Raw genomic sequence first — 20,156 nt, forward strand, 5'->3', positions numbered from 1 at the left:
AAGAAATTTAAAAATACAGAATTGGATGGTATTTTAACCTATCAAATTATAAAATGTGAAAAATATTGAAATATGTAAGTGTTGTAAAACATACCAGAAAAACAGTCATATACTGCTAGCAAAAATAGTATATTTAAATTTATGAATCTAAAATCTTAAAATAAGGATGATAATAAACATAAAAATTGTACTTCATGTTTTTCCTTTCCTCTCAGTATATAATCTGAGAAATGGGCAAAGCCACATGTTATTCACTGAAAACTGATTGAAATTGGTCATCACCAAAGTCAATTTATGAACAGTGAAGAACTGAATTATTCATTATGGTACCTTCATTTAACAAATACTGTTGGCCCATTAAAAAGGATTGCTGAATACTGAATTGCAGCTTGTACATAAAATTAAAATTATATTAGAAAATAATGCCGTCAGTATAAGCATTTCTATTGAAAATACATTTGCATATATGTACAATGCTTATGTCATAGTATTAGGATTATGGGTGTTGTTATTGCTTTTCTTTTTTAGCTATATTTAAATATTTTCAAACAGTGAAAATGAATATCTCCTGGTAAAATAAAAGGATTTTAGCAACTTAAGAGTTAAGAAATTATTAAAGGAATCAGCAGCTGGTCTTTAAATGAGACATTATTAAATTAATGTGTATTATTCAATAAAATTCAAAGCACATATTAAGATAGACACAAGTAAGCATGTAACCCTCCCTGATAACGTTGTTGCCTGGGGGGCCCATTCTTTGAGCAAGAAAGACTTTCTACCGAGCATTATATGGCTATTCATGTACATGCTGGCTCCATGTCTAATGAAGCTTTCTCTTCTAAGTAGTTCAGGAAACAAATGCTTAATGTAAGAACAAACTGTAATGCTAATTGTGAAGACCACACTTCAGGGCAATAAAGATCCTTGGTTTGAGGAACTGATGTATATGTATCAGTCACTATATCAGAAGATCATATTGATGGTGTAAAAATGATTCATATGTGATACAGCATGTTCATACTTTCAAATTCTTCTCTCAATAAAGATAATTAAGGTAAAGGGCATTTGCCTTTATGTAGTTGAGGAATGTTTCTCTCCAAATTTTGTACAACCAAAACATTTCTTTCTATCTATGACCTAGACTAAACTCACTTCTTAGTGATGTGGGCCACAGGAAAAGCATTTTTTAAATTTACACAATTAAACAAAATTTTTAATTCTTGCATGCAATGTGACTGATACAAAATTTATAATTTTATTATATAATCAAAAGTAGCTGTATCTTTAGCAACAGAACAAGAAGTCACATATTTTGAATGTCTTCTTAAAATTTATATATTTCTATATATATAAATATATAGAATAATTCTGTATATATAAATATATAGCAAATATGCTACTTAATCACTCTCTACTTCTGTGTTATTTTAGAAAAGTTATGCAGTCTTAAATTCAAGTCATTCTAGTCCATTTTAAAAACTACTTATAAGTTAAAATTTTTTGAATAAAATCAAAGCTTGTAATTTAATTCACTTAATTAAAAATGAATTACTGATATATATAAAAATGTGGAAAATAAGTTCTTAACTCCAGGTTAGTCTAAGTTAATGGCATTTTTCTTGTTACTTAGAGGTATAATCAATGGCTTAAATTCAGTCTGTGGTAATTCAGTTAGAATGCCATTTGCCTGCAAGTGTAAAATGGTTAAAAAAAAAAGTCAACACTTGTCGCGCTCCCTGCCCGCAGAGAGACGAGACACAAACCTGGTTCTTTTGAGCTCTTTATTTTGTGCGCTTACTTACTTCCTTCTTCTCCTTCCGCAGCTCAATATATACAATCCTTTAACCAATCAGATACAAGTGCATGCGGGGAGAGCGTGGACAGGTACAGAGAGGCAATTAGGGCATACACTAGACATGCAGTGTTTACGAAGGAGCCTAACCAATCCAAACAACTTCCTCAAAGTGACGCTAGTTGTTGTCTCACAAGTCAGCTGCATGCAACCGCACTGGCAAGCTGCCAGGCGCCATCTTGGATACACATCTAAGTAAGCCAAGCCAGCTATGCCACACCCAGGCAGCCAAGCCACACCCAGGGCCAGGGGTCCGCGGCGCCCCGACAGTTCCCCCTTTTTTCTTTTACAAGAAAAAGGCTCGGGACCATGCCTGTCTTAGGCGGAGTGGTCAACCACCGTCCTTACCCGTCATCAGATAACTGCAGAGCATGCTACAGCTCCTGTCTTAGGTTGGTACGGGGTCACCTCCTTCCTTACCCGTATGACTACCAGTCCAGCATCGTGAGCCATACTTGTGGGGAACTGCCGACCTCTAGGGCGGCCATGGCCTGATGGAAGATGATGCGATCTCTATCTTGATCTTGGCGCATGCGCATGATAAAGCGTGTGAGGAAGAAAACAGCAATAATCATTAACATACAAAAAGCTCCCATTCCTGCCCATTGCTTTACAAAACTGAAAGAAGAGGATAACCAACTTAGCACTTCAGACTTTGGGGCTATATCAACTCTAGTAGCATTAAGGCTAACAATTTGAGATCTAAGAATAGCAGTAAGATTATCAAATTTATAAGACCAGTTGGTACGTAGCTGAACAGATAAGATCCTAGACAAGTCTGCTGCATAACTAAAGTTATGGTAAGCTACAGGTGTAACGCACAGTCCCGTCAGATGATAAATACATCCCACGTTTAACAGTTCTTGTAAGATATCCATCTGTTCCTGAAGCAAGTCCACTCGCTGGTTTACTAAAAGAATCCCTGCTTTTAAGTGTTGATCCACTGCTTGCTGAGTAGATAAGGCAGTAGCAGTCTGCTGAACCACATTATTGAGCGTAGCTGCAGACTGCACTGACGTAGTTAAAGCTACAGCCGCCGCAGTGGCTGCTGCTGCTGATGCAACTACGGCGGTGATGACTGCCACGGTGATTCCAAAATCTCTCTTATTTCTGGAAAGCAATACTGGCAATTCATCATCCGTAACAGAGACTGGCATAGGCAAGAAGGTAGGAATACGCATAATGACAGCTCGGTAATATTTTGTTGCGTTCCAACACTGAGAAAGATAGCAATTAGTTCCAGAGCAGTTGAGGGTCGTGCCATTAGAAACATTAGTTAATAGGAACATAAAAGGAGGGTAGACACATACAGGAGTGGAATACAATGTTATAGTATTGTTACAAGCTATCTTATTGACCTGGGAAGGGCCTGTGCCCGTATAATCTGAAGTGTGATTCCAATAACAGGCCTTAAACGAACCTCCTTGCAGAGCAAACAAAGGCTGAAGATTAGTATATCCTGCTTGGGAGGTAAATAGAAACCAATTATCAAAAGGATTTATACTTTGGCAAAAACCAAAGTAGACGAGGTTTTGGATAAAATTGTTTACAGATTGCTGGTATGTAAAGTTTGGGGTGAAATAAAATCCATGTTGAATAGGAGCTGCTCTTTCAGCATGTTGACAACCTGTCCAAATGGGAGGACTAAAAATTTGGGATCACAAGGAGGGAAAATACGAGGTGTATGAAATCCAGTAGATGGCAGTTTCAGTCGCTTTGGAATCAATCCTTCAAGAAAAACAACTTGCCCTGAAGTAATAACCTTACTTGTCCCTGTAACTTTACCCTGGGTTATAGTCATACTTTCTTGGAAACCAATCCCTTTAGTAGGCTGTCTTAAAAATAACCCTTGCACTTCACGCTGTAATTGAATGCAAGGCCTAAGAGAAGTGTCATTAACAAGTTTGTTATTGGTAGAGATATCAAAGCAAAGGGTACCTGGCAAAGAAAGGTAGAAAAATTATAAGGTTCTTCCTTGGGATCCATGATGACAGTTGGCAATCCAGTCCTAGGTCCTGTAGAAAACAAAGGTGGGAGGGTAGAGGAGGTGTTAGTTAGCGGCAAAGGATATGGCCAAGCTTTAACTATTGCCCACAGGTCTCGAGTCTTCACCGGCGTCATTGTCATCATCAATAGGATGCTTATCAGCACGATGTTCTTCATCATTGCTTTGATGCACCAGTCTAGTCAACCTTTCAGGTATCCAGATCGGTGTTTGTTGATCCTGCGGGAAGACACAAACAGACCCTCGGACCCACCGAAGAACTGGATCTGGGCCTTTCCATGTTCCTGTGAGAATATCTTTCCATTTTACCCACACTTGAGTACTTGTGGGATTAGCATGCCTCTCTGCAGCCGTACTTCCAATCTTATCCACATTTAAAAAATTTAAAATGAAAAGTACTAAATTTAGTTTATCTTTAGGTGCTCTAAAGTCAGCACCTATTCCCCCTTTTTGTTTTATTAAACAATTTTTTAATGTTAAATGAGTGCGTTCCACTATGCCTTGTCCTTGAGGATTATAGGGAATTCCTGTGATAAGCTGTATACCAAAATTTTGTGTAAATTGAAGGAAACTTTTGGATGTGTAAGCCGGCCCATTATCAGTTTTGATGATTTTTGGAACGCCCCAGGCTGCAAATGCTTGTAAGCAATGCTGTATAACATCTTTAACCTTTTCACCAGTGTGAGCAGAAGCCATGATCACCCCTGAAGCGGTGTCTACTGAAACATGAACATACTTAAGGTTTCCAAATTCTGAAAAATGAGTAACATCCATTTGCCAAATATGATTAGGTAACAGTCCCCTGGGATTTACCCCAACAGACTGTACTGGCGATAGAGGAGCACAGTGTTGACATGTTTTAACAATCTGTCTGGCAAGATCCTTAGAAATATTAAACTTTCTTCTAAGAGTGGTAGAATTAACATGAAATTGAGAATGAAACAGCTTAGCTTGTTCTGTTACTGTAAAAGCAAAGATAGTTTTTGTAGCCTTATCAGCTTGAGCATTTGCTTTAGCAAGTGGTCCTGGCAGTCCAGAATGAGCTCTAATATGTCCTACATAAAAGGGATCCTTGCGGTCTAAAATTAAGGCATGCAAAGTTCAAAAATAAGGAGCAACTGCAGATCCATCAGGAATGTATGGCACAGTTTCTAAACAAGGCACTGATTGTACCACATAATAACTATCAGATAACAAATTAAAAGGCTGATTTACCATGATATTAAATGCTAAGACTACTGCAGCAAGTTCCACCACTTGAGCAGATGAAGGAGGAAGAATTATAGTTTCAATTTTATCACCAATTATCACTGCTCCCACTCCATTCTTAGATCCATCAGTGAATATAGTTTGACAATGAGGCAAAGGCTGTGTTTTAGTAACTTTTGGAAATATAATTGGAACATTTTTACAAAATTGTATCCAGGGATGTTTAGGATAATGGTTATCAAATGTTGCTGTAGTTGAGCAATACAAAACAGCCCAGTCATCATCATGTTGAATTAACCACTGAACTTGTAGTTTGGTATAGGGGATAATAATGACCTTAGGGTGGCCTCCAAATATAGTAACGCAGGCCTCTAACCCCTTATATATCAACTGAGCTATTGCTTTTGGAAATGTTTGTAATTGTTTTGTAGGCGATGCTGGGAGATTAATACTCTGTAAAGGTCCTCCTTGCCACAGAATTCCATATGGACTATGTTGTTCTGAGATAATAATCAACATAAGAGGCTGGGATGGATCACTTCTATCTGTGTAATCCATTTGTAATCTTTGTTCCACTATAGCAATGGCTCTTTTTCCTTCTGAAGTAAGGACTCTTGGAGAGTTAAGATCAGGATCTCCCTTAAGTATATCAAATAAAGGCTTTAATTCTCCTGTGGTAAGCTTTAAATATGGTCTAACCCAATTAATATCCCCAAGAAGTTTTTGAAAATCATTTAAGGTTTTAAGTGCACCAGTTCTAATAGTTAACTTTAAGGGCCTTACCATAGTAGCTGTAAGTTTGGTACCTAGATATTCTTGTGCTTCTCCCATTTGTAGTTTTTCTGGAGAAATATTTAAACTATACTGTTTTAAGGTGGAGATCAATATTTGCAAGGCATTTTCTAATAATTGTTTGTTTTTATGACAGATAAGGATATCATCCATATAATGATAAATCAATAAATCTGGAAAGTCATCTCTTATAGGTTTCAAAGCTTTGTCTACATATATCTGGCACAACGTAGGACTATTAGCCATGCCCTGTGGCAATACAGTCCATTCAAATCTTTGGTCAGGCTGTGCATGATTGAGAGAGGGTAAAGTAAACGCAAACCGCCAACAATCCCTTTTGTGTAACGGAATAGAGAAGAAGCAATCTTTCAAATCTAAAATAATAGTAGGCCAATTTTTTGGAAGAGCTGTAACTAGAGGCAATCCTCTTTGTATAGGACCCATGGGAAACATTTGAGCATTAATGGCTCTCAGGTCATGTAATAGTCTCCATTTACCAGATTTCTTTTTTATGACAAATATAGGGGTATTCCAAGGAGAAGTAGAGGGTTGTAAATGTCCTGCCTGAAATTGTTCTTTTACTAAATCATGAGCCGCTTGTAACTTTTTTGTAGTAAGGGGCCACTGTGGGATCCATTGTGGCTCATTATTTTTCCAAACTATTGGAATCGGTGTAACAACAGTGGCCCCTACGAAAAACCCAAACCCTGAAAGTTATTTTTTGGAGGAGGCAATGGCAAGGGCTGTAACAATCCCTGTTGTCCTCGTCCTAATCCTTGGCCTTTAGTATATTGCATTTTCTTCATCATATGTTGTACAGGCTCAGAATTAATATTTGTAGTTAATTTGGCATTCATTTGGGTGAGGACATCTCTTCCCCATAAAGAGATAGGTATTTTACAGACATATGGTTGAAAAATTCCTGAATGTCCTTCATTGTCTCTCCACGACAACGAAGCTGCACTTTGGCCAGGCGACTGAGCTACACCTAACCCTTGTAGGTTCTGACTAGCTGTAATTACTGGCCAGCCTTTAGGCCAAACAGCCTCACTGATTATACTTTTATCAGCTCCTGTGTCTAATAGCCCTATGAAAGTTTTGTGCCCTACTATCAATTGCATGATAGGCCTGTCTTGAAGATCCATAGTAAAATTAGCCCAGGGTCCTCCAGTAGACCTGAATCCTTTAGCTCCTCTTATTGTCTCCTTACTAGGCCACTGGGAATGCTGACTAGGTAAAATTAACATCTGTGCTATCCTATCTCCCGGGGAAATGACTGTAATCCCATTAGGTGAAGAAATTATAGCCTTAACTTGTCCTTTAAAATCAGGGTCAATTACTCCTGGATGGACTATCAGACCTCTTAAAGTAGAGGAACTCCTACCTAAAAGCAACCCTACTGAATCTGCAGGAATATTACCTTCCCAGCCCGTGTCTATCATCTGAACTCCCATATCTGGTGTTAGTACAAGTCTGGAGGTGGCACAGACGTCCAATCCTGCACTTCCTGTGATTGCCCTTCTTTTTTGATTTTCATCCCTTTTTCTGTTGGCGGGTACCATTGACGCGGCACCTGCTGAATTACCCCGTATATTTGTTGCGGGCCCCGGGGTGGGCCCCTCACCCCGTTTTTTTGTAACTTGGGGTTTGGTGGCAATGGGTTTCCTTCTTTATCTCTTACAGATTGACATTCTCCCGCCCAATGATTTCCCTTTTTACATCGGGGACAAATACCCGGGGCTGGATTGTGGCTAGGATTATGTACAGGAGCTTTATAAGGACAAGTAGCCTTTAGATGACCCATGTGTCCACATACAAAACAGGAACCTAGAGGTCCTCTCTTAAACCCTTGCTTTCCTTGACCACCTAAAGCTAAGGCTGTAGTAAGCGCTGAGGTCTGTCTGTCAATTGCAGCCACAAATGCAGCACTCTGTCCAGTGGACTCACTAATATCCTTACAAACTCTTAGATAAGCGGATAAATCTTTAGATTTCCATGGTCTAATAGCTTCCTTACACCATTTATTGGCTTGTTCATAGGCTAACTGTTTTATCAAAGGCATTGCTTGGTCAGCGTCTCCAAAAATTCTTGAAGCTGTTTGAATTAATCTGTCTACAAAGTCTGCATAAGGCTCATTACTTCCCTGGGTCACTTTGGACAATTGTCCCTGTAAGTCTCCAGGTCCTTGTAAGGTTTTCCATGCTTTGGTAGCAGCCACAGCAATTTGAGCAAACACTGCTGGATGGTAATTAAGCTGTGCCTGTAACCCTTCATATGGTCCTCTTCCCATTAACATATCTCTATCTATCTGTGGATTCCCTGCTGCTGCATTACGCCTTGCAGTATCCATGGAAAGCTCTTGCCAGGCTGTTTTCCACATAAGGTACTGTCCTCCTGATAAAGTGGCTCTAGCTAAATTAGTCCAACCTAAAGGTGTGAGATTCTGAGACATCATAGTTTCTACCAGAGCCACTGTAAAGGCAGATTGAGGGCCATAAGTACTTACTGCCTCCTTTAATTGTTTTACAATTTTAAAGTCTAGTGGTTGATGGAAATGTTGATTTTGTGCATCCTCAAACACCGGAAACATGGTGGGTGTATGAGATGCCCAGTCTAGGTGTCTGCTAGATTTCTCCCTATCCATAGAGTCCCTGGGAGGTGCATTAGGTATTAAAGACACTAGGGGGCGCTCGGTCCGCGTGGTTAACTTCTCAAGAGCTTTTTCTAACTCCCCCCCTGACAGTTCCCCTTCTGACTCTTCTCCCTCTTCTGAGTCGCACTTCCCCTCCGAGCGGTGAGAACGTTCCTCTTTAATTTCTTCTAAAACCTGACTTCCCTCTTCTAGGGGTCCCTTAATATTTCGTTTGTCTTTATGTTGTAGGCAAGATTTTATCAAAGACCAAATGGCCAGTGTTCCCACCGGTAATGTTTTTTTGTCTATCTGCTATTCTTAAATCCTCTCCCAAATGCTCCCACTGAGGAATGTTTAATAAACCTTCGTCTAAGAACCACGGAGAGACTTTTTCTATGGTATCCAGGAACATCTGTGCTGTTTTTGTTTTTAACGGTGTTCCATGGTTCTTTAACAGTTCTCTAAGAGGCTGCTGCATTCTTTTTTTTGACAGTTCTGTTCCCATGATTAAAACTTGCAACACTAAGAGCTAACCCAATCACATGAACAAATAACACAATTGATGTAACAAAGACACTTACTATACAGAAAATCTACCACTACTTCATACACACAGACAACACAAAACCCCTTGGCTAGTCGCTGATCCGTGAACTTTTCTGGCTAGTCGCTGTCCCGAGAACTTTTCTGGCTAGTCGCTGCACCGCGAACTTTTAAGGCCTTTTTACTGTTTAATTTACTTTATTAAATACTTACCTTATACTTACTCTAGAGTTATTTTTAGGGCTCCCGGGTTTCGGCACCACCTGTTGCGCTCCCTGCCCGCAGAGAGACGAGACGCAAACCTGGTTCTTTTGAGCTCTTTATTTTGCGCGCTTACTCACTTCCTGCTTCTCCTTCCGCAGCTCAATATATACAATCCTTTAACCAATCAGATACAAGTGCATGCGGGGAGAGTGTGAACCGGTACAGAGAGGCAATCAGGGCATACGCTAGACATACAGTGTTTACAAGGGAGCCTAACCAATCCAAACAACTTCCTCAAAGTGACGCTAGTTGTTGTCCCACAAGTCAGCTGGATGCAACCGCACTGGCAGGCTGCCAGGCGCCATTTTGGATACGCATCTAAATAAGCCAAGCCAGCTATGCCACACCCAGGCAGCCAAGCCACACCCAGGCAGCCAAGCCACACCTAGGGCCAGGGGTCCGCGGCGCCCCGACACATTCCCTCCCTCCCTCCTTACATACCTAGCTCATCATTTTATTATTAGTTAAAGCTAGGTCTGCAGGGAGCCTAAGAGTCCATGTTCACCTTTCAGAGATAAGGGAGACTAGGTCTAGAGGAAACATGACCTGCTGAGACTCAGTCAGGCCTTCTGGCTCCCAGTCCAGGACCCACACCATCCCTCAGACTGATCAACTGAACTTAAGGGCAAGGCCCTCAAGGAACCACTTGACAAGGGCACCAGTGTATCTTTTCTGGTTGGTTACAACATGGTTTCTGCCTTCTAAACCTCCTTAGTATCCTAGAGGAGTCTGTCTCTTAACTATTTAGCACTCCACGCAGGCAGCCACCACCCCATGAATACAAAGCATCTTCCCTGAAAGTTTGTCCCCACACTCAAAGGACTGAAGGGATACTTACTGCCAGCAAGGGCCAGGTTTGCCATTTGAGGATCCATACCATTGAGACTTGTTACCAGGCCCATGGCTCGGCAAAGAATCAACTGCCCCAAGAATCTGTCCACCAATGGGAGCCTTCAGAAGGCCCAAGTCCCATTGTTGCCTAAAGATGATTTCACAGGGTTCTGAGCACTGGGCGTTCCAGGGCTGGTGCTTGTGGAGGGGCTCTGAGCTGACGGAAGGAAGGGACTCCATCTTGTGGCATCTCATGAGCATAGTTCTCTTCCATCAAATCGTGGTCCTCCCCACAATTGTCTGTTCCCAACTTCTTACGGTGAAGTCACAAAACAGCCCCCAGATTCGGGGCCTCACACACTCATGGGCTTATATTTATGTTGTTGCTTGTTAGGAAGCCATTTCTGGATATATTTTCCAGTGGAAAGTTGGGCAGTGAGCACAGTGAATATTGGGCAGGCTAGCCCTCAAAAGTTGGTGACCAAGGTGTGAGGGAAAAAAAGAAAGCTGTTCAGGGGAACCAAGCAGTCAGATCCACCTTCTTTGGCTCCTACAGTCTCTCTTTTGCCTCCTCAACAAGGGCTGGCGAAGTTTTCTCTCACTATCACCAGGCCACGTGGGAGCTCTCCCCTATGAGGTCCTGCAGCTCTTCCTAACTTCATCTCATCTCGGTCCTCCATATACCATTTCCCTCTTGGTGCGCTAGATTCCCCAAAGTCCCTGTTGATTCACCTCTGGAGCTTGGCTCAAGCTGTTCATTCACTCATCAGTGCCTCTCCCACATTTCCACCACTAAACACCTCCTCATCGTCCCAGGTGGTCAGCTATCCCTACTCTGGGAAAACAGTCCCTTCAGCTGAATTCCCTCAACCTCATTACCTCCGGTTGGAAGAGACTTGGAGAATTGTCTAACCCAAGTCCTCTCATACGCTTGAGTACTGATGGCACAACTTTCCTTCTCAGTAACCCATCCCCCATGGTTCCATTGACTCAGGGACTTGCTTACCACCACCTGAGACAACTTGCTTCATTTATGACCAGCTCAGATTGAAAGCCCATCTCCTAAGGAAGGCTGGCTCAACCTCCCAGTAGGTTGTGCCAGTGGTCCTGACTTGGCCCCTTGTCAGTCTTCAGTTACTCCCATCTTTATCAGTAGCCAGAATGTTCCTTTTAAGAATAGATGGGGTTACTCTGCTCGAACATCCCTTGCCTTCCCCCTCTCACTCAGAGTGCTACCTGCAGGCTGCAGGCAGGTCCTGGAAATGCCTTAGTCTCTCACTCTGTGGTCCAGCTGTGCTCTCATTTACAGTGACTGATGAATATCTATTTTTCATTTTAGGACCTGTGAAGAAGGCAAGGGAAGAAAGAGGTGGCTGGTGCTGCAGTGTTTGCCATTGATCCAGAGTTTTTCCAGTGGACCTCAGGTTCCTGCAGGCTGCCTGGGCCCGAGCCATGGCGTGACCACACAGAAGATGAGGAAGGGGAGCTCTGCCTGTTCTCTGTTGCTCACTTCTGGTCAGCACACCCACATTCAGCTCATCAAAGTTTAGGAGGTGTGGTTTTGTATTCACAGTCATTAGGAAAAAAATGACATGAATTACAACACCCATCTTTTCAGATCTGAGAATGTTTGACATGCCAGGTGTCATGAGGAATCTGACTTGTTCTCAGACATAGCCCAGAAAAAACAAAGCAAAGTACTTTTGCACAAGGGTGTGCTACCAAATCAGGTCTGCAGAGCAATCACACCTGGGTTGGCAGTCCACATCCCTAATGCAGCTCTGACCCTTGACCTGATGAACCAAACTTAGGGGTACAATTTATGACTGGCTATATTGAGGTATAATTGAGACTCTTCATTTCTGTCTAAAGTTTACTTAAAAATAGAATTTAATCCTTCTGATAACCATTAACATATAGTGGTAGTATCATTGGATTAGAAGAGCCCTTGACTTTGGTTTGGTAGGGACATAATTAGTTAATGTTGCATGATGTTTTACCTCCATTATGGACATAACAAAGGCAGTAGAGTGTGTTGGCTTTGTGCCCTTCTCCAATAAGTATTGTTCACTTTGGAAAATCAATATAGTCTCCCTTGATTTCTTTTGATTGGGAGAAAGAAGTAGAGTGGGATGGTTTATCCTACCATTTGGTACTACATAGTCTCATGGAACCAGTCTTTTAGCACTGGCTTACTTGGTAGCATATAGACCCATACGAGGATTATTGCACAAGTCCCAGGATGTTTTAAGGTCTTTCCCGTCAAGGTTTTTATGCTGTTGTAACATGAGTGCTTCCACTCTTTCCATCTGAATGATGTGTAATGCTAACTTGTGCTCTAGGTTGTGTACCCCTTATGCAAAGTATTTGGGACTAGAAGTTTTGAGATTTCCAAATATTTGCATATATACAGTGAGATAGCTTGCTTAAGGGTAGTCACTTCACAACATGAAACATTTATATTTCTGAAACACGTTGCTTGATATTTAGAATGGGGTGCATTCTTTTTCTTCCTTTATTGTTTTGTTTTCTGCAGTTGCGAGTCTTGAACTGAGAACCTTGCACATGCTAGGCAATCACTGTGCCACTGAGTTTCATCCCCAGCCTCTGATGAAATCTTATGCAGTATTTGAATACACCTTTTATTTTCTAGTACTGGGGATGGACCCCAGCATCACATAAATTCTAGGTCACATCCCCAGCTCCTTTAAATTTTTATATCATATTTTGAGTCAGGGTTCTGCTAAGTTGCTTAGGTCCTCACTCAATTGACTGGCCTAAACCCCTAATTCTCTTGCCTTGGCCTCCTGAGCTGCTGAGATTAGAGGCATTTTCCACCACACCGTGCACTTTTGACTATAGAAAATAAAACCCCAAACTTCACTAAGACTGTGAAAGCTGTTTTTCACTCAGGTGACAGAGGTGAATCCCAGTGTGGGAAGCTAACTGTCCTCCCCTTGAAGATTCAGGATCTAGCCTCCTTCCAATGTGTGAGTCCACCGTCTCCTAAGGCTGAACAGTCCTTGGCCTCCAGGTGTTACAGTGGTAGGTTTGGTGAGGAAAAGAATGCAGTCCCCTAATTTACTTAAACGTACTATCCCAATCCTCCACTTCACTTTCACCCTCATTCGAGTGGTGATTACTAGTACTTAAAAGAGCTTAGACTCAAGAGGGGCTGGGAAAGATCACTCAAGGCCAGTTTGGTAGTGCTGGTGACAGCCCCATATTATGGAAGGGAGCCATGACACTTTCTAGAGAGCCTGTAATCTCTGACACCATCGGCATCACATTTAGCAGCAGCAGGAGAACTCTGTAGGTAAGGATTTCCTGGCCACCACTGGGTGGCATGGGGAAGTGTGAGGTCACCATTTGCTGAGCCTCGTGAGTGCAGATAGGAATGGTCAGGATGTGTGACTCACCCACAACCCAAGCATGACATGTCACTCACACTTGTCCTTCAGTGCAGCCTGCCTTCCTCAATGGGTCCTATCTTGAACGAGGCAGAGGTGTGGGCAAAACATGAAGGAAAAGAGAATGCTTTTGGTTAAAGCTGTAGGACCCCAACGTGTAAGCAGCAGAGGCTACAGTAGCCCCTCATATCAGAGTGAGATCCAAGTGAAAGAGAACCCGTGTCTGCTCAAGCCACTAGGCTGGAGTCTGCAGGGAGCTTGAAGGACACTGGGCTTCTGTGGAGCCACCCTTTGGCATCCAGGGAGCTCGACAGCACTCAGCAGGTGTACCCTTGTTCTTGAACACACATGAGATCCCACCTGGGGGCTCCCAGAAATACCTGGAGTAAGCTGGGGGTGAGCTCTTTATGGGGGGCCAGGATCCTTGCGAGAGCAGATGGGGTCTGTGTCCATGACACACAGGATAGTGTCACATTAGATCCCATAATCATGGGCAGTGGTGTGAAGTGTCCTTATTTAGGCCACCATGCAGTACCCTCCTCTAAACAGTGCTGGCCTTCAGGAAGTAATAGGTGACTTTGGCTCTACATGTGAGTCTTTACGAACAAACATAAAGAAAGATGGCACACCAAGAAGCACAGTGTTAGCCAGCACAGGCCACAGGCCTGTGGTCCCAGCACTTGGAGGCTGAGCAGTAGGATCTCACATTCAAGTCCAGCCAGATATAGCAAGTTCCTGTATAAAAACTAAAAAGATAAAAAGGGCTGGGGTCCCCCTGGGTTCCATCCTCAATACAACAAAAAGCAATAAGAATGGTGTAAGATGACACAAAAAAGTGTCTCTAGGGATGTCAGGAATTCTAAATGTCCAAAAAGTTCATCTACCTGACAGAACTGTAAGTGTATGCTGGAGATGAATGAATAAGCATCCTGGAGATACAGAATCAAATTTCACATTGTCAGAGAAAGAAGTGATATGCAAACAAAGAGGGAATGCTGGGTAAACCCTCTGGTGTTGCACTGGTGTAAGGGGGGTCAGAATCAACCCTGGCATGTTTGACACGGGTGACAGGTGATGGATGGATGGATGATAGGTAGGAAGTAGACAGATGATAGATAGGTCACAGGTGGATGGATGATAGATGCTAGATATATAGATGACAGACAGATCATGATACATGGATGAATGGATGGATAGATAAGCAAGCTAGTGGGCATCCATTATTTCTTGGATGTGGATGTCAATAGAGCCTGCCAACAAGGACTCTCTGTGGCAATGAGCACAGGTAATGTCCAGATCTTGGCTTCTAAATCTCTACCCCATGATGGGAACCCATTTCCCCTAGAGACAGAGTTGACACCAGGACTGGGAAAGAGAAAGACCCATGGAACCTGGAGTATCTTGTGATGACAGAAAATAACAAAGTTCTTTTCAAAAATGGGGTTTATCAAAAGAAAAGACACAGGAGACAACATGAGAGATCTCCCAATGACCAAAGCTGGAAGAATTTCAGCAATGCCATAATTGAGTGTTGAGTTCAGCCCAGGGAATAAGAAGATCCATGAGTATATGCTAACACAGATAGGTTGCTGGGTAGTAACTATGGAGAAGGGAAACCTGCTCCTTAAGTAACAAACATTGAGGGTTGCAGGGATTAGAACGGTACTGCTCAGACAACAGTGCACCTGCCCTTTGCTTCAGGTGGGCTGCTGACAGCAGCTGGTGGGGAGCATGCGAGTTTAGGAAGGAACAGCCACTCCATCTTCCTCAAAGTACATGCCCCGAAGTCCTCTAGTTACCAAGGGGAAATGTGCTACTCCCTGATGAATCGCGAGACCCTGCTAGGCGAGCTTGGCCAGCAGAGGCCCAGGGTTCCAGGTCCCCAGATCCCCGTGGCATGCACTGATGGGACACTCTGGGAAGATCATGCCCCTTCTGTGTGACTCTTCCCCCAAACCACATGCTCAGTGTGACCCCAGAGAAACCTCTGAGGGACCTGCCCACTCCACAGGGGTCCAGGCCATGAGCACCAAGGAGCCCCTTGAGCACATGGAGGGATCTCCAGTCACTTCCTGGACCAGGAAAATGATCCTGCTGAGGAAAATGGGTGAGAGAGCTGAAGGAAGTCTGTAGGTATGTTTTTAACGTACATGTAGCATTTGATCAGGATCGGCAGGGGTCTATGGCAGATTCCAAAGCAGTACTTCAGTTTCATCATTCAAAATGCAGCTAGTCCACGCTCTCTGGTGAAGGTGACTGCTTCCCTAAATAAGCCCATCTACACCTCTGAAGAAATGATAGACTTGTGTATCTAAATTTAACAACTAAATGCTGTTAGTAGACTTGGAGAAATGGCAGACTGTGGCTTAACGGAGGATCCACTCACAGATGTCAGGAGAGGCTGGTGGGGCCTGCAAGTTTCTGGAATGCAGATGAGAGGGCAGCAACTTCACACTGGGCAGAACAGGCCCTGCCTCCTTTTAACCCAGGCAACCCTATCGGAGGGTGGAGCGTTAAGTAATTCCAGTTCACAAATGATTCCTCAGGCTGGATGAGGCTTGCCACAGTGGCTACTGTTTGTTGAGGGTCAACTACAGGTAAATCTTCAAACATTATTTCATGGAACTCTCCAAAGCAAAACAGGAAAACATAGCACCCGGTTTTAAAGATGAGGAAGCAGAAGCATAGGAGGACAGGGGAACTGGCCAAGGCCAGAAACAGGGCTGGCTCTCCTCCCCTTCCTCCATATGCCCACCCCACATGCAGTCACTGAGCAGGATCTCAAATTGATATGCAGATTCACCAAGTCCCTGCATGTCCTCTTGGTAACATTCCCTCCTAAGGAGATGGAGGAAGCCAAAGGCAGAGCAAGAAAAGACATCTGGACAGAGCAGGGAGAGGTGTCCAGAGACAGGGTGGCCACGTCGGAGGTGATTTTGGCATCCTGGATGCTGGGTCTGTGTTCTCAGAGACAAGTCGCTTCTGACCAAAGGAAGCCATCAGTGAGTGAGTGGCTGGAAAGATAGCTCAGCTGGTAGAGTGCTTGCCTCACAAGCACAAGGCCCTGAGTTCGATCCCCAGTACTGCAAAAAAAAAAAAAAAAAAAAAAAAAAGGAAGGCGTCAGAGGAAGACTCACTGTGCCAGACAGAGCAGGATCTGTGGGAAGGTGCACTGAGGTTACCATGGAAACCTTTCCCTGCACTGCTCAGAGCGCTGGTTTTTAAGGAGATGGTGCTGTGTGCTTCTTGGGAATATGATCAAGGGAAAAAATGTAGCCTCCCTTGGTATCTCCTGACCTGACCAATGGCTGGGCTTGCCCAGGAGCCAGCACTGCTCCTCCAACACCTGGCCACTACCTGTTCATTCACCTCCAGCTCTTCTCTCCGAGCCTGGTCAGTGACCCCTGGGCTAGTGGTGGCAGGGCAACCTTGTGTGCACAGCTGTGCTCTCCACATCCAGCGCTGGCACAGGGAGAGGCTCTGTTCCTTGAAGACACCTCTATTGCCTGGGAGGGTGGCCCTGGGCAGCATGCCTCCCTGAGCTATCCCAGTCACCCATCCTGCAGGACCAGTGGTGAGGCCAGTTTTTCCAAGAACTCCTGGTGGACACCCACACTGGCTGCCCCTCTGGTCCCAGAACTTCTGGAAAAATCAGGCCCTCTCCCCTTCGGCTCTGCTACCCAGCCTTGATCCCATCTTACCTGGCAGCCTCTCAAGAATGGATAATGGATAAACAGATTTTTAAGTGTACAAAAGCTGCAGAGGGGGTGTTCTTAATGTGATCATTGCCTGGCTCCCCCTGGAGCCCCCAACACCCAGAAGGGCTCTGTGAGACCCACCCTCCAAACTCAGGAGCTTGCTCCTGACCAAACCTCCTTGGTTAGGCCCTTGCAAGGAATCTGCCACTCCAGGGATGTCCATGGTGGGACTGAGGTGTCCTCTGATGGGAAACTCCTAACTCCACTGGGAACAGCACCCCTTCAGGGTCAGTCCTCAGAGAGAACAGCTGCCATCACGGCTGACCCTCCAGCACCATTATTTCCTATTGCACACCCACGGCTGACTCATTACACAGAAAAGATAGCTTTGGTTTGCTTCTTGAGGCAATGCAGTGACAAATCTATTTATAACAGGATGTTTGAACTTGTGTTCATTAAGTTTTCAGTTGACTCTGTGTAATTGAAAAATGCACTGGGTGTTGATGTGCTGGCCATGTGGATCAGCTGGCCACTGGAGTGGAAGGCCAGCTCTGAGGCCACCAGGCCACGCCAGCACTGGTCCCTGAAGGCAGGCTGAGGGCACAAGGAAGAACTGTCTGATACCCTGTGCCCAACAGCCTGCACCATGGGAAGGGCAGAATCCCTCCTCTCCCCACCCATTGGGCATCAGGCCACCATCCCCAGCACAGCGATCAGCTCAGGGCCTCCACTTCTAACTCTACCCACCGTCCACCGAGCTCCACCTCAAGTGGCCTGACATCTAAGATAGAGGAAACACATGGCATGATTGCAAACTAAAGGGCGAGATGCAGAGACCTGTGGTCACACGGCTGGTGGAGCTGTTAGGACACTGTTAGGACACTGTTAGGTCACTGGTGGCAAAACACCTTGTTTAGGATCATAGCTCATGAGGCCTTGGGCAAGCTGTCTCTACTCTGCCTCTGTGTCTCCATCTTGAGATGAGGCTGATGGATGTGGTACTGGGGCAGGGCACCCACCCCCAGGGACTGGCAGGAGGGTTATAGGAATTAAGTGGCACAGAGCACTGACACTTGGCACAGAGCAGGGGTTTCTAGGCACATGCTGCTCTTGGCATTGACCATGGAGCCCGAGTCCCAACTGAGGACAAGTGTGCTGCTTGATGGCAGCTGAACCTGACTTCCTAGGGATCAGCTGTAACCTTCGCAGTGTTGCTCAGGGTCCTTTACAGAAAAGAAGCAGTTCTGGGGGCAAAAGGGTTACACAAACCTGGGTTTAAATCCCAGTTCCTCTAGGGAGGCCTGAGGGCAGGCTCTTTGTCCCTCTGAGCCACAACCTCTTCATATGCCTAGCAGGGTCGATAGCCCCTCCCTCCAAGGTCACACAAGTCTAAACAAGCTGATTAGAGGAAGGTCTCCACCCCCCTCCCCGGGCCCATCCTGTTCCTCCTCAAGCTGTGGGGAACCACCAGGTGTGTTATGTTGAAGCCACCAGCAGACCCTTCCTAGGCCACATATCCACATCCAAGGCTGGCTGCAGACTTCAGGGTGGTGACTGTACAGCATGGTCTGTCCCGAAAGCCAGGTGCCAGAAAAACCACCCAAGGCAGAGTGTCAGGAGGTGGGGCCTGGGGGAGGCGTTTTGGTTACAGGGCCTCCAACCTCAGGAATGGAGGAATCCACATTGCAAGGGCCAGAGGCTGGGAGCCCAGTCCCAGAAGCTGACCAGCAGGGGCTTGTGGAATGAACTCTGAGCTGCAGGTGTCCAGGTGCATCTTCCAGTCCTCACTTAGGACCTCAGGTCAGGTCAGGCCCCATTCCAGCCATCGGGGCTGGCCCGTGACTTGGGGACCCTGCCCAGCATTGCCATCAGTTTCACTAAGAAGAAGGTAGATGAAGCTGTGAGGGACAGTCCAGGCCAAATGTAGAGACCCATGGTCACGTGGCTGGTGGAGCTGTTAGGACACTGGTGGCAAAACACCTGGGTTAGGATCTATCTTTATTTTTTTCCTGTCAGAAAATTTCGAGAATTACACCAAAAAATACTTAAGCCTCTGCTATCTACTGACAAAAATACACCACAAAATTATAAAGCGCTCAGTGGTTTTGCTAGGGACAATTTGTTATTCTGCTTCAGATGACAAATGAATTTACAGGTGACTCTGGTGATGAGAGGATGGGGAGGAGGAAGAACAGATGAAAGTGTTTGGCAGGGCAGTTTGAGCAATAGTAGCCTTATTACCCGGCTGTTCTATATAATGATTTCAACAACACAGCAAGCCACAAAAAATACCCTTTGACTGGCCTGTCAGAGACTAATGGGGAAGAGTGACACATCTCACATAACCAATTCTCCCAGCCGGTCCCAGACCTGCTGACCATGGAGCCAACACAGGCCTGGGATGGGCCTCCCTGAAGCATGTGAGGGCCTGGGAGCAGGAGGCCAGGGTGATGCCAGACGTGACCCTTCATCAGGAGCTTCTAGAACTCGCTTGCAGGCTTTGGACAAATGTGGTCTTTTAACACAACCAAGTAGCAAAAGGAAGTCCCCATTGTCAGCTCATTGTAGAAACGGCCAGGCTTTGTTGCACCCCATCTTAGTCTTTTCCTGACTGCCATTTGCGGCCCCTAGTCACCATACAGGTCTGGATATTTCCACACTGTACCACAAGGCTGAGCCCCTCATGCTGGTTAGGCCTTCTTCCTGCAGCCACCCCTTCCTCCTCTTCCTCTCTGCCCTGCCAGTTCACAGACATGTGAGCACCCAGGAGTAGATCTAGAAAAGCCAGAAAAAGGCAAAGACAAATCTGTCCACGTTTCAGTGCCTGCCACTGCAAGTCACAGAGCCACAGGGCCAGCTCTCAGAGCCCTAGGGGGCTGCCTAGTCCTGGAACCAGTGCCCATCCCCAGTTCATGCCCAT

This window comes from Sciurus carolinensis, unplaced genomic scaffold (genome assembly GCF_902686445.1).
Source record: "Sciurus carolinensis unplaced genomic scaffold, mSciCar1.2, whole genome shotgun sequence".
In the NCBI taxonomy this organism is placed as follows: domain Eukaryota; kingdom Metazoa; phylum Chordata; class Mammalia; order Rodentia; family Sciuridae; genus Sciurus; species Sciurus carolinensis.